Here is a 15,989-nt window from a genome sequence, read left to right as displayed (position 1 = left end):
TGATATCAATGTGTTCTTTTAATTGTTCTACACTTTTACCTGAGGGTGAAACACAGTCTTTGGGATATCCACACCTCTGACCTTGAGCAATCAAGGTCTCTGCAGTGCAGTGAAAAACAACACGCTACAGTTTCAGAGGTGTGATTGAGTTTAGTCATGTTCCAAGATCCCCTAGGGTCCTCATTTGAACACAGTCACAGTCTCAGGCAATTGCTAGAGATGGCCACATCACCATGGATATATATTAGGGCCATACTGTATACACATCCAACAGAGGACTGACCTTATGGATCTATTATGTACCTTTGTATGTTTTTACGGTAACATTTTATTGCAATAGTCTATAATCTATAAGTAACTTTACTTGTAATTATAAAGTGTAACCATTTTTACTTCTCTTTCTACTTTTCTTATGTTCTTACCTGCTGACTTTGAAAACAGTTACTTCACAACTACATTTTCACAAAATAATGCCAATAAGCTTATTAGTAGTAGTATTTAATTGGAATTCTTTTTTTAAATTTATTAATTTATAAAGGCTGCTGCTGAACCTTTAAGAAATCATATCTGATTAGTCACAATGTACCAGAGGACAAACCACCAGACACTGAGAGGTATTGATGCAATAGTCAGATTAGTGGTAAACAAATGTTGTTGTTTTTTTTGTTTTTTTTTTCAAAAGCTGATACAAAAACTAATGCAACCTGTGCATAGTTATTTATCATTACTAACACTAAACAGCAACATTATTTCAAGTTTTTTAAGGAAGGAATTAATATACTCTACCAAACAAAAGTTTAGACATAATTGAATATTACTGTAGAAACTAATACAGTGCATCAGTGATGACATATTTTTGTAGGCAAACTCAGAAGTTAGCATTACCCTGAACCCCTCAACAAAAAGCGTGTAGAATGTTTCAATTGGCTTTTGGATTATTGCAGAAAATAAGCTCTTTGGCCAACAAAGGTTTTCTGAGTCTTGCATGTTTTGTTCATCATGACAATGAACACTTTTATGAATTTTGAAGCCTAAATACATTCGGCAGAAGTAAAAAGCTAAATGTATGATATAAATTAACTTGACTTCAATGTCACCATCACTAAGTTTCTACTCGTAGTTACATAGCTACTGTTACCTAGAATTTTAAGCAATTAACCTCACACCTAACCCTAAATCTGAACCTAACCACTTCTCAACAATTTAGAAAACATAACAGTGAGTAGTGCTACTATTTAAATTTATAATGTGGAACCATTTTATCACACATAACCTGAAAATCATGGCATCCCCTTACGCAAAGAAAATATATTTCCTAATAAATGAATAACCAATATATTGAAATGGGTTAATGGTATATTGTTATATTTTGCAGTATATCCCCATATATTTTTGTTATATAAGGGTCATGATTCTGGCCTCGAGTCGAGCCTTGCATTTCACTCTCACACAGAGTTCAGTGTGTTTACTTACCCTTCATCAAGGCTGCTCAATTTGAAGCCTTGCTTTCATAGAGGTCATCTCTGAGCCCTCAAATCAACCAAACAGATTGCATTATACCTGTGCAGTTCTCAACTGACATGGGAAGTGTTTTCAACTGCATTCCCATGTTGGTTATGGATTAAATGGAGCAGTTTAGAGTGTATATGCGTGTTTGTGTGTGTGTGTGTGTGTGTGCGCGGTCCATGGATCCTTCAAGTATATCGCTTCCTCTATCTCTCATGGTCAGTGTGTGTTTGGTGAGTGCAGATCAAATAAAAACATGTTCCCAGAAGAAGACTGAGTCACTGTTCTCTGCACTCTTAACAAGGTCAACTTCAGAGTTTTGTCAACTATTCGTAAAGGAACAATTCACCCAAAAATGAAAATTCTGACATTATTGACTCTAATAAACAAAGTCATTGACATTCCTTTCCAAACAAAAATGCCCCCTTTCTGTATAAATTTAATTAGCCTTATTATAGATTGTGCTTTATTTACAAAATAAAGGTTTGGGTGCATTTCCATGTATTGGGTGGATTTATATGTCGGATTCGTGAACGTTAATACACCAAGTGCAACTTGTTCCTGGATCAACATCTTTGTTGATTCTAGAACAACATTCCAATCAACCAGTCAGATTTGAGGGACAGCTTTACAGTTTATGTCAAGTTTTGGCTTACAACCAAGGTTAGGTGATTCTACATCAGTTAATTCACCTTCATCATTTCTCTCTGATTTTAGGGATAAGTTAAGATAATTGTTAGGTCTAAATACATAGAATTAGGACTACATTTTTGCAAAATGGTAAATTGGTAATGCAAATTAGCAACAGTTCTAATTTTATGGGTGCGTTTGCAGCGTTGCCTGATCTAAATATTTCCTTAAGTGAATTGGCCGCTAAACCAGTGCAGTTAGTGCATTCAAAAAAAATAAATAAATAAATAAATAAAAAAAAAATTGCTTTTAGCAGGTGCAATTCATTCTTAAGGAATTTGGCTTTGTGACTTTGTAGAGCTGCCAAAACACTGCTCTCTTTGTTTGTGTCTGGCTAGTTTGGAAACCTGTTTAAAAACAGTCCTTATTAACTGCAATTCCTGCTTACAGAGCTGCTTCCCAGCTAACAAGGAAAATACTCATAACTTTGGCTATAGTTCTGGCAAGGTTCTTTCAAAGTTACGTTGTTAGGCCTCCTGTTGATCAGAGAGTCATTGCTGAGGCCTCCGCTCCTAGAGCTCGGCTATTATTTGCTAAGTTGTCAGCCTCTCTGTGAGCCTCCTTGGCTACTATGAGCATCATCAAGCCTCCTCTTGTTAGAGAGAGTTGTCTTTGTTGAGGCCTCTGCTCTCTAGAGCTCCGCTAGGATAACAGCCTCCTTGAAAGATAACCTGAGTGTGGGCATTGTTAGGCCTCCTCTTGATTAGAGAGTGGTTATGCTGAGGCCTCCGCTCATAGAGCTTGGCTATTATTTGCTAATTTGTTAGGTTCTCTGTGAGCCTCCTTGGCCAGTGTGAGCGTCGTTAGGCCTCCTCTCGCTAGAGAGAGTCATTTTTATTGAGGCTTCCACTCTCCAGATCTCCACCTGGATACCAGTCGCCGGTTGTAGACTCTCTCTGAGCATCCTTGCAAGATATCCTCAGTGTGGAGCATTGTTAGGCCTCCTCTCGATTAAAGAGCCGTCATACTGAGGCCTCCGCTCCTAGAGCTCGGCTATTATTTGCTAAGTTGTCAGGATCTCTGTGAGCCTCCTTGGCTACTATGAGCATCGTCAGGCCTCATCTTGTTAAAGAGAGTTGTCTTTATTGAGGCCTCTGCTTTCTAGAGCTCTACGAGCATAGCAGTTGTGGGTTGTAGTCTCTCGGTGAGCCTCCTTGAAAGATATCCTGAGTGTGGGACATTGTTAGGCCTCCTCTCGATTAGAGAGTCGTTATGCTGAGGCCTCCGTTCCTAGAGCTCGGCTAGGCGGTAGGTTGGTCATTAGGCTCTCTTGGAGCCTCCATGGCTACTGACATCAATGTGAGTGTTGCTCCTCTCATGCCTCCTCTCATTGTGAAAGTCATTGTATTGAGGCCTCCATTTTGTGAAGCTTCGTGGGCCAGCTGAACTGAACTCGGTACAGCCCTTGGGTTAGAGTGTTGCCCATGCCTCCTGTTTGAGGCCTCCACTCTTCAGGGCAGCTTGAATGGAAGCTCTGAGTTTTTAGGCTCCCTGTGAGCCTTCTGGGAATCTGGCCTTAGTATAAACATAGTTAGGCTTCCTCTCTTTAGAATCATCCTGTTGAGGCCTCCTTTCTTGAGAAGCTCCGGCCTGTGGTTGTTGCTGGTGCACCAAAGAATGAGGACTCCTTGAGTCTTTTGTCTCAGCCAATAGAGCACTCATTCCTTCAGCATGGTAGCGTGGGTATTTTGTTCCCCATAGAGACCCCTAGGGGATGCAGTGCGAGTTCCCTTTCGAAAGGGAACATCTCAGGTTACGCATACAACCATGGTTCCCTGAGAATAGGGAACAAGATGCTGTGTTTCTTTATTTTGCTTCCAGTATTTCTGCACAGGTCTCCTTCAGACAAGAAGTGGATTAATTTTATTATCTCTGATTATTAAGTGGTGCCCTTTTATACTCATGGTCACCAGTGGTGATGTCATTGGCTGCCGCCTACCAGTGTCAAGTTCATTGTCGTGTTAAGACTCACGGTTCAGACACCAGGCATACTGGAGGCATTCCCTATAGAGATCCCTAGGGCACAGCGTCTCTTTCCCTATTACATGCGTAACCTGAGACGTTTTTCTCTGGCTGCTTTAATAGCATGAAGTTATTAATTACAGTGCTAGTTAGACACTCACAGACATCAACAATTGGCACATAAAACTCAACAATATGTTTAAATATGTCAGTGCAAATTGCTTTCAGTTAAGTAGCTGAAACATTCATTTTAGCTGAGGTAAACATTGAGAGATTAAAAAGAATGCAGTCAATTAAAAAATAAAACCACTTAAATTTCTCATTGTATTCGTTATTGGTGAAGATACACTCTAAAAAATGCTGACTTAAAAACAACCCAAGTTGGGTTGACAATGGACAAACCCAGCGACTGGGTTGTTTTAACCCAGTGGTTGGGTTAAATGTTTGCCCAACGTGCTGGGCAGTTTTATTTAACCAAAAGAACAACTAGAACAGAAAAAAAGAGGAGGTGAGCAGAGACATAACAACTAAACTGACTTCCAGCCATTATAATCCAAAATATTCCTGCCACACATTATTACACTTATTACCAATCACACTCTAAAAGATGTTGGGTTAAAAACAACCCAATTTGGGTTATTTTGGCAACCCAGCGCTGGGTCAAAAAGGGACGAACCCAACGCTGGGTTATTTTGACCCAGCAAGTTGGGTTAAATATTTAACCCAGCATGCTGGGTTGTTTTTTGTAACCTAAATTTTGGTGTAAAATGACTACATTACAGTATTTTAATTAACACAAATGGGTTTTTAATTAAACCCAGTAATCTTAGACATTATAAAATCACTTGTAAACACAGAATGACTATCGAAAGGTAAAAATTTATTAAAAACAAGGACAAGGGCAAACATGGTCAAAAGTAACAACATGCATGTGAGATGAAAATCAGAAAAGAATTGCAAAATCAACAGCCACAGTTTGTACAGATAAATTAAATTGTTTTTCACATTTCAGTGAACACTGATGAATAGAACTGGCATTTAAGACCAAATAAGACTTTTTTTTTGCATAATATCCACTGGCAACGAAAACACTACACAAATTATTTGTGAAAATTATGTGAAAGAATGCGAGTTTGAATGAGAGTGTGAATTTCTCCACTAAACAACAATGAACAAGCATTGAAGATTTGTCAGATTATATGCTAAAAGTTCGTTGAGTCCATGAATACATACAGAACACACATCACGGCCAATTTTCATGACCTCCTTAGGATAACTGATGTCCAGTCATGAAGCAGCTCCATCAGCACAGCAAAGGCATGCAACATCCTTTAAATTGTCCAGGACAATCTTCTCCTTTAAAAGCACGGTCACATCAGTGATCTTCGTTGGAGAAGGTTATTCTCTTTTTTGACCAGTATTCATCCTTGTCACCACCTGTTGATCATTGATTAAAAAGAGGAAAAAGAAAATTACTAGGGAACACAAAACAAATTCCTGAAACATTTGATGGTTAAAACTGAATAATTTTCAGACAGGTGCATCCACATCATTGTGAAGTGACTCAAGAGCAGCTCTGGAGATGAAGTTCAAGTGGATTGTCCTCATACAGTGAGACTGCAGATGGATTAGATTAATCCATATACAGTAAAAATGTCCAGAGCTTACTTTTTTAGCCATAAATTTAATTGTGATCTTGACATGATATTGTTAACTGTCCAGCCCTATTCAAAAACCATGTTTTTGCCACAATGTCTTCATTTAAGGGGCCAGTGGCTCCCACAGCATGTAGTGTGGAGTCCTGCGAGATGTTTTTTCTGTCATTATGAAGCTTAAAGAGTTAGTTCACCCAAAAATGAAAATAATGTCATTAATTACTTACCCTCATGCCATTTCACACCCGTAAGACCTTTGTTAATCTTCGGAACGCAAATTAAGATTTCAGTTGAAATCCGATGGCTCAGTGAGGCCTGCATAGCCAGCAATGACATTTCCTCTCTCAAGATCCATTAATGTACTAAAAACATGTTTAAATCAGTTCATGTGAGTACAGTGGTTCAATATTAATATTATAAAGCCACGAGAATATTTTTGGTGCGCCAAAAAAAACAAAATAACGAATTATTTAGTGATGGCGGATTTCAAAACACTGCTTCACGAAGCTTCAGAGCATTATGAATCTTTTGTGTTGAATCAGCGGTTTGGAGCGCCAAAGTCACGTGATTTCAGCAGTTTGGCGGTTTGACACGCGATCCGAATCATGATTCAACACGCTGATTCATTATGCTCCGATGCTTCCTGAAGCAGTGTTTTGAAATCAGCCATCAGTATATAAGTCGTTATTTTGGGGTTTTTTTGGCACACCAAAAATATTCTTGTGGCTTTATAATATTAATATTGAACCACTGTACTCACATGAACTGATTTAAATATGTTTTTAGTACATTAATGGATCTTGAGAGAGGAAATGTCATTGCTGGCTATAGAGGCCTCACTGAGCCATCGGATTTCAACTAAAATATCTTCATTTGTGTTCTGAAGATGAACGAAGGTCTTACGGGTGTGGAACGACATGAGGGTAAGTAATAAATTACATTCATTTCATTTTTGTGTGAATTAACCCTTTAACAGTTAACATGCCAAAAAACTCTTTAAAAAAAAGTAGTATTGAAGTATTAAAACAGACATGACATACCTCACACTTTTGATGAACTTGGAGGGCTCCTCTTTAAAGTATTAGTTCACCCAAAAAAGAAAACTGTCATAATTTACACTTCCTCATGTCGTTCCAAAACCATAAGACTTTTGCTAATCTTTGAAGCACAAAGACATGAGGTTGTTTGGAAAGACATGAGGTTGGGTAAATGGTGACAATTTTTATTTTTGTGTGCACTATTCCTTTAAGAAAGGAAGACCAAGGAGAAGGGCTCCTCTCCACAGTTGGTTTGAGTTCTGCAATGAACAACACGGACATCAATTATTTAAAAAAAAATGTCAAGAAGTCATACTGTTGTTGCATAAACATTTTAATTAACGTTAAACAGGCAGTAGACAACAGAAACGTTCATTTTCTAACAATAAACTCACATAAACTCAAAAGAATGGAGCACTCCTAGGTCTCTGGTTTGATCTACAAAATCAAACATGGTTTTATCAAAAAACAACTGATAATGACATGGAATTTTAAATTACTTACCATAAATCATCTTTCCCTCTCTCCTTCTGTACGTTAGCCGAGAAGATCGCGCAGCAGTCGCCTGTCGGTTACTCCTGGTGCGGTCCAAATGAACAAACAAAGCGCAACAAGTCAGAAATATTAACGTTACATGCAAAACATTCATTTGAACAATTATCGCTTCAATATCATCAAAATAAACCAACCTTTATCACATATCGTAGTTTCATTTCCTTAAGGAAAACTAGGTCATTACATTCGGGTTAACCGCGAAGATTAAAACGTGAATCTGTTGATAACCTTCCATTAACAAACGTCAAGAAACTTGTAAATATGACACAAGAAGACCACTATATTTAAAAACGTCTCTTTGATTGAATAAATGAGGCCGTTGAGACATGAGGCGAATGAGGCAAAAACCGCGAAAATTTCCATCTAAGTTCTTTTCTGACTTTTTTAGCCTTCAAATACATCTCAAAATACTTTTGGACAGAAATAAGTGAAAATATCTTTAATTAATTATCTTTACTTACCATAAACCGTCTTTCACTCGATTCCATCCGAAGACGCGGAGAAAATGGCGGCTTCTCGCACCGGAGTCCTCAGTGCTGTTAACGTGACATGCATGCTCTCCTTCACGTCCGCGTTCCCAACCCAGCACTGCTGGGTTATGAATAAAAGGGATCTTCAACCCAAAATTGGGTTGAATTAACCCAGCGTCCTTACCCAGCAGTCTCAACCCAGCGGTTGGGTTGAAAAAACAACCCAGCATTTTTTAGAGTGCAGTTTGTCTTTATTTCTATCATACATCTGCAGAAGCTCTTATTGAGAATTAACAGAGGTTCAGATGTTGATGTTATATAGAAAATGTTTGGTTTTAATTACCATTATGGTGATTAGTGTTTGCTTTAGTTGGGCCCTTGGCCCTTGACTTTTTAACAACTTTTTTTTTTTTATGGCTGCTTTAACTGTGTGTTTACAAAGCACATTTGTTGTATTTAAAAAAAAAAAGTGAGAGAAAATGTGGTCAGTGAATGGTGATTATGTATTGATGATAATGAAATCATCATGTAGTTTCTTGATTCACTGATCTCATTCAGTGTCTAATCTCTTATCAAAAGTGTTACACTATTAACACACTATAATCTAAACTAATCTAAGCTGCCAGCGTCTGTTTACATTATAATCCTATGGAGTAAACCGTGTTTTCAAAAAATTCCTGAGCGCTTTTTAAAACACCACCGCCGGCGTCTTTTTTCTGCAGCTCAGACCGTCTTTTCAAGTTGAAAAAAGTTCAACTTTTCTGAAGAAGAAGAAAAAAAAAAAAAACGGCCTACGTCATGCGCCAAGCGAGTAGCGAGACCTGTCATTTCCATAACAACAAAAACAACAAGGAAAAATGGACAAGGTGCTGGTAGATAGACTTACCATTCTAGTTTCTGAGCACAAGCAGTTGTATGATATGAGCACAAAACTCTATCATAATATACATCACAAAGAGACTGTGTGGGCACAGATTGGACGGATCCTTGGTTGTTCATGGTAAGTGTATCAGCTACTACTTTTTGTTAACAAAATTATCACCTAGCTAACATTAGCCAGCATTAACTTTTACACAAAAACAGTTATCGGTAACACTTTAGAATAATGGTCCGCCATTAATAAGTAACTATGCAGGAAGTAATGCAGGACTAATGAGTAGTACTACATTAACACTTCAGCTACTACTATTAATATATAGAAACAAGCTAATCAATAATTAGAGAATGAGATTGGCATCATTAAGAACTAATAGGTAACTATGAAAAATGATAAAGAATTACTAATTATTATTAAAGAATTACTAATTAATTACTAATCACAACATTAAAGTGTCTGAGATGTGAGCAATTGTCTTTTTTACTCTCAACATGGTCATAAAATGCAGAAAATGCATCATTAATTACTCAAGTGTTACCTAGTCACTATGCAGGAACTACTTGTCATCAGGACCATTATTTTAAAGTGAAAAAGATGTTTTTCACTTTAAAATAATGTCCCTGATCACTAGTAGTTCCTGCATAGTGACTAGGTAACACTTCAGTAATTTATGATGCATTATATGACTATATTCAGAGTAAAAATGATGACTGATTACGTCTCAGACACACGATAATGTTCTTTACAATTTGTCCGTTAGTTAATAGTTATTAATGATGGTAATCTCAATAGGTAATTATTGATTAGCTAATAAGGAACTATCTTCTAAATTTGATATTACTTACTGATTAATTAAGCTTGTTTCTATATTAGTTAATAGCAGTAGCTGAAGTGTTAATGTAGTACTACTCATTAGTCCTGCATTACTTTCTGCAAACCTACTTATTAATGACAGACCATTATTCTACAGTGTTACCCAGTTATCAATACCATAACCAGCTGATAACAGCAGCTGTCAACTTTACTTCTTTTAGGCAACGCTTGCCATTGGAAATGGAGGGACAAGTACAAAGGTGAAAGGAGAAATTAGAAAGACAGGAGAAGTGGTTCTGAGGGAGGCTCTAAACGCCCATGGAAGTTCATGGGCTAAAGGCTAAAGGCAATAGACCGGAAAGAATCGCCTGTTGCCAAGTACCTTTAAAACAGATGAGAGATTTTATTTAAACCTATTATTAAAGTGATCTTATGTTAATCTTATTCATCCTAGCTTGTCAAGAACTAGAACAGAGAGCCATTATATAATTTACAGAGACTACAAGATCACAGCAGCCTCTGGCAGTGAAAATGGATCCTGTGAATATGAGGCCATCTAGTGGCATATGCTGCATTACAAGATGTGTTGGACTGGCTTAATTATTGCATTCCTCCGGGCTGATGGTTTCCCTGAATTCTGTCTGCGTTTTTGCAATCAATGGTGCAAGGATTTGTACCAGGGGCCTCATTTATAAAGCGTGTGTATGCACAGATTTGACCTTAGAGTGTGCGTACGCTTAAATCCATGCCAACGCTCATGTTTATGAAAACGGTCTTTGATGTGGAAAAGTGCTTAGTGCCACGTCAGGGTCTGAGCAGACGTATGCACTTTTCCTTGTCAGATTACTGCAGGTTTTTGGAAATCTAATCTATTTTTGCAGCTCGCCATTCTAAATTAAAGAATTTGAATGATGACTGGTCATCTTTTTTATGTAAATAACATTAATAAGGTGTTGTTTACAACGCGGAGAACTGAAACCATTCAGCTGCGTGCAAGTTCAAAATCATTTGCGATTTATAGGTTTCACATCTGAAAGTGAACCGAATTCTCCTCCCCATTAACTTCAAAAGCCAACGTAAGAGCCAACTTCCTCTTTCTTGACACTTCTGAACCACACAACACTAGGCTACTGTTGCAGCTGTTATTATAGCAACAAAAGACGCCCTCGTCTGCTATTTGCAACCAAAACGCTGTCAGCTTTTTTTTTTTTTTTTTTTTTTTTTTTTTACTAAAGAAGTACCCTTATCAACTTTTTCATCAAAAAAGACACCAAGTGTGAACGCCCTTAAACTACAGCAAGAGTTCCAGTAATTAAATGAATCAGTTAAAAAATCAGTTAAAATGAAAGATTTTTAAAATCATCACATACCAAAAAACAAAAACAAAACAAAACAAACAAACAAACAAAACTAGAACTTCACTTAGGCACACAGACATCAAAAATCAGCATATGAATCTCAACAATGGTGATAATAGAAAAAGAAATACTAGATAAACTCTGAACATCACAAAACAGGCTCAAAAAGTCACAACAAAAACAACAGCAAAAAATACAATCAAATAAAGAAAATAGCAAGACCATTCAGCTGCATAATTTATTCATGCCGCAATGCATGCTGGGAGTTTTGTACTATGCTGGCACCCAAAATGCATTGTGACATGGAACTTTTGATTGTCACTATTGTTGAGATTCATATGCTGATTGTTGATTCTGTTATTCTAAGATAATTTTTTCATAACAACAATGTACTAGAAACAAAATGTTTTTCCTTTTTACTTTTTGTGTACAGACAATGTTGTCAAATTGATCTTTACTCACACAGATCCTAAAAATGCTGTATTATGCTGCCAATCCAGTAGTTAACAAAGTCATTTTGTAAAGAAGTTTTGTAAACTAAACACCTATAGACTGAACGAATAATGCGCATTCACAAATTTGTGTTTTTGCAGTTACAACAACCATAGAAAAACTGATGTTAAAAAGTGAAGGGTCAAAAGCCCAGCTAAAGCAAACACTGATCTCAATAATGGTAAACTTTATATATTTTTTTATGAAACATCAACATCTAAACCTTTGTTAATTCTCAATAAGAACTTTTGTACATGTATGAAAGAAATAATGTAAAATTAGTTAGTAAACTGGTTTCACACTTCACACAGTGTGATAGGACCTTAAGGCTGTGACTGGAAGTCAGTTGTAGTCTGTGTTAGGGATGCACCGATCCGATACTCCGATCAGGTATTGACTCTGATACTGCCATTTTTGCCGGATAGGGTATCGGCCAGATGGGACAGATAAATATTTAAGTCGTTAAATTAAAGTTCACATAAATGCCTCCCTCCGCTGCGCCTGTCAGTCATTCTAAATTCAGCATTCAAACTGCGTGTCGCATTCAGTTACGACAATCATCACAATGAAACTCTTTCCAAGATGATTAAATGTTTCTATTATTATACTTAATCTGTAGACAAAGACACTGGTAATACAATATGCATCAATGTATCTTCACTTTGTGCTTTGAACTTTTCAATGCGGAGCGCTGCCGCTGCACGCTGTGACTCCATGTTGCTTCAAGCACATCATTCTGCACACGGGATGCACATAAACGCTTTGTGCCGCTCTGTATGGGAGCCGTTCATATTATAATACTTTTGTGCAATGAAAGATTGTTAATAGCATTTTTTGTTCTGTCCTATATATCATATGTTGCTGTCTCATTAAAAAAAACTCGGCTATAAATTTAAAAGAAATGTCTTTTAATTTTATAGTATATATTTATATATAAATATATTTAGTTTATGTCATGTATGACTCAAACATTCATAAAAAACAAGTCATGAGTCATGGATGAAGGAGTCAGCTGGACTCCTGTTTATTTTGAATGTCTACCAAGCTAGTGAAGCTATTGGTTTATTTACATTGTTGCTGTTACATTCACGCCTTCACGGACTCCAGTTCCCAGCATCCTCCTGTTCTCCACACCTGTCTTCACTAACCTCATCAGTCTTCCTGCCACCTCCCCAGATTCCCAGCACCTGTTGTTCCTTGTCAGCTCTCCCTTTAAGTTGGACTCACTCCCTGCACTCCTTGTCTGTTCTCTTGTTTGTTTAAGCGTGTATGTTGTTGTCGTATTCCTGGATTGTAAATAAACCTCCTTTTAATTGTGGATCTCCGTGCTCGCCTCATCTCTCAGCAACAGCACGTTAACAGTTGCACAGATGCACAATTTTTTAATAAATAATTCATTACATTTGTGTCTGATATTTTGTTTTACAAAGTTAGTAAAGTAATGTTTAAGTCAAGCCTGATGCCTTGCACAAAAGAATGATCCCAGTTTCTTCCACACAGTAAGGCATACAGTTTATTAGGTAATTTAGCACATTTTTTGTTATTAATTGAATATAGGATCGGTATCGGCTGATACTGAATCCCAGGTATCGGAAGCAAAAAAGGTGGATCGGTGCATCCCTAGTTTGTGTGTTTCTGCTCATCTCTTTGCTTTTTTTCTGTTCTTGTTGTTCCTCTTTCCTTCAGTGATTCTGCTTAACAGCAGGTGCTCATCAGTGTCTGAATTCACTCACTTCTTTTCATCCACTCTGTCAAGTGGACTATATTAGTAAACTAATGTAGGGAATAGTGAATGAGGGTATAGGGTGTGATTTGGGACACAACCTCTGAGTGTCGACTTTGAGTGCTGTTTATTCATAGGGCCCTATTTTATTTATCTAAGCACATGGTCTAAAGCGCACGGCGCAAGTGCACTTAGGGAGTGTCTGAATCCACTTTTGCTAGTTTATGGGAAAAATGGTCGGCGTGCCTGACGCATGGTCTAAAAACAGAGAGACGAGCAGACCATCTATGGGACAAGCCGGATTCCACCAAAGCATTTTTATCTTTATTCACACAATAATAATCTTTTACATTGTAATCCTTTTATTTTTATTATTTGGCATGTGTGCTGCTGCGTGTCCCTGTGTGTAATAAGCAGAGTGCACATGCATTGTGCACCCACCTATATTTTAAATAACAACGCTCTTTAAATAACAAAAAAATATATATATATTGTACCATTGACTTTAGACCAGGTTTTTGATGGTCAATGGCACAGTCTATTTCAGTTGCCTCAAAATAGCAATGTGCCAACAATGCACCTGAACACACCTCGTTTTTAGACCAGCATGCCCATAGACACACAAATGAGTGCAAATGCATTTGCTATTTAAATAATGTGGGAGCTGGACATGAAAATAATAACTGCTTCAGGCTGAAACTAGCAAAAAACATGCATGGCGCCTCATTGCGCCGGGTGTATGATAGGGCCTATGATATGTTTCTGTAGGCTGCTTCCTTGAAAATGACAGATATTACCCAGAATGCATGGTTTCTATGGTATATTGCTGTTTTAAATGAAAACAGTATGTTACCGTTAAAATTGCTTGTTTTTACAGCATTTTTTTATATTGATATCTGTCTAATGTGATTAAAATCATAGTGCTCTATATATCTTAATGCTATTATGTTTATTCTGGTTATAAGCATAATCACATTAACATAATTGCAGTATTCTGTTTACATGAACTAAAGTTTAAATCACAGTATTGCCCTATTCACATTATACATTAATTGCATTATAAGGGTGCATGTAAACACAAGTCAACACTTTAATTTTATGGTATCTTTAACTTCCTCTCCCCTTGTGTTTCTGCAGGTCCCTGAACGTTTCCTGGAGGTAACTCAGATTGCGCTACATGAGTTCTTCAATGCCATAGTGGCCTGTAGAGATGTGGATCCATCATGGAAGAAGGCCATTTATAAAGTCATCTGCAAACTGGACTCTGAGGTTCCGGAGATATTTAAATCATCCATTCGTCTTCAGGAGCTCCTGCATGAGTAACTTATAACTTATAACAAATATATGTTTTTCTATCCTTTTTAAATGTATATTGATAATTTTTTATCTCATAGTTGAATGTGATATATGAAGTAGCATTTTATTTATTAATGCTCTCATTTGGTAACCTTTAGTGTATAACTCTAATCCATACAACCTATTGATTGTGGACCAATCTCACAATCCCGGTGTGAGACATTCCGATTTTGTAGTGTGTATTTTTCTTGGAAGCAGGCCATTGAATGTGAAGGGTGAACAGAATTATGGTGAAATAATTTTTATCATTAATTTTATGTACCCTGTAATTTTGTGTATTCCTGCTATGTTGTTTTCTATTTGTTCTTTGGTAAAGCTCCAGTACATTAATTATTTCAAAATATATAACTCAATATGCAAATTTATACTACTGAAAGAAAAGTAAAAGAGCTGTTTTTGCTAAAGAGCAAGTTTCATTTTTTTCTTTTCTTTTGTGGTTTGTTGGACCGCTTAATATGCCAAAGAGAGTAATCCCCTCTTGATTGAGCTTGCTTCACAGAAGCTTACTTCATAGAAAACAATTGTGCTCACTATTTGATATAGAAAGGCTGGCACAGCTGGAAATGGCTCTGCTATCAGCAAATTCATCAGTATATTCCTCAATCAGACTCTATCAGTATATACTTCTCACTATATCAGAAGTATATGAGTGAAGTGGAGTCACTCCTAAGTGTCCTAACTCACTGTTATTGCCTCTTTTAAAAAGAGATCCAAAACATTTGGGGACAGTGTTAGTATATTCATATATGAAACTGAAACATGTTTGGCTCCAGCTTGATCTCTTATTTGAATTCCTTCTTGTCATACAGTACACACTTTTGTGAATAAAAAGTTACCGTGATAAGATACACAGAAAAAGAACAACAAACAAAAACAAAACTTTGAACTGAGATATAGGCAACATTTTCATTGCCTGATAACTATTTATGACACTATTTTTTATTTAATAAAGATAAAAAAATAAAAAAAAAAGCTTGTTTGACTTGTTTCATTCTTGTTTTACAGATTAAAACTAAAATTACTGTAGCTGTAAATCAGGCGACTGAGGCACAGTGGTTGGATCAGGGGTTATCTATGTTAAGTCTTATTTTCCCAGGATAACCATAAGTTCCTATGTTACCATAACCCATGGGTACCAAATTATAAATATCCTGCAATATCCAATGTCCAGCAGAGTTTAGTTGCAACTTGCCCCAATACACTAGAGGTTCTAGTAATCCTGAAGACCTTGTTTATCTTGCTTAGGTGTGTATAATTATGATTGAAGCTAAAATCTGCAGGATACCCTGCAGAGTCCTGTTCTAACTCTAATCCAGACTCTGGGAACATAGGGCCTCTTGATCATGTGTTCATTAATTGCCATACAAATCTGGGAAACATAGGATCCATGTACAGAATCATTTAATGCAATGCCTCTCAATCCTGTTCCTGCCTAGCTAGAAATGTTATTGTTCTAAGAATGTTCTGAGGAAATGATGCTATATTCTGGTAATGT

General features: G+C 37.0%; 1 pseudogene; it reads left to right on the top strand.

The window, feature by feature from the left end:
* The window catches only part of LOC125277720, a 33,152-nt pseudogene extending 17,725 nt beyond the window's left edge, over positions 1-15,427 (top strand).
* The last annotated feature ends 562 nt before the right edge of the window (positions 15,428-15,989 follow it).

Source organism: Megalobrama amblycephala, linkage group LG11 (assembly GCF_018812025.1).
Source record: "Megalobrama amblycephala isolate DHTTF-2021 linkage group LG11, ASM1881202v1, whole genome shotgun sequence".
Lineage (NCBI taxonomy): Eukaryota > Metazoa > Chordata > Actinopteri > Cypriniformes > Xenocyprididae > Megalobrama > Megalobrama amblycephala.
The sequence above is the reverse complement of the archived record's forward strand: the minus strand, read 5'-3'. Positions and strand labels throughout refer to the sequence as shown.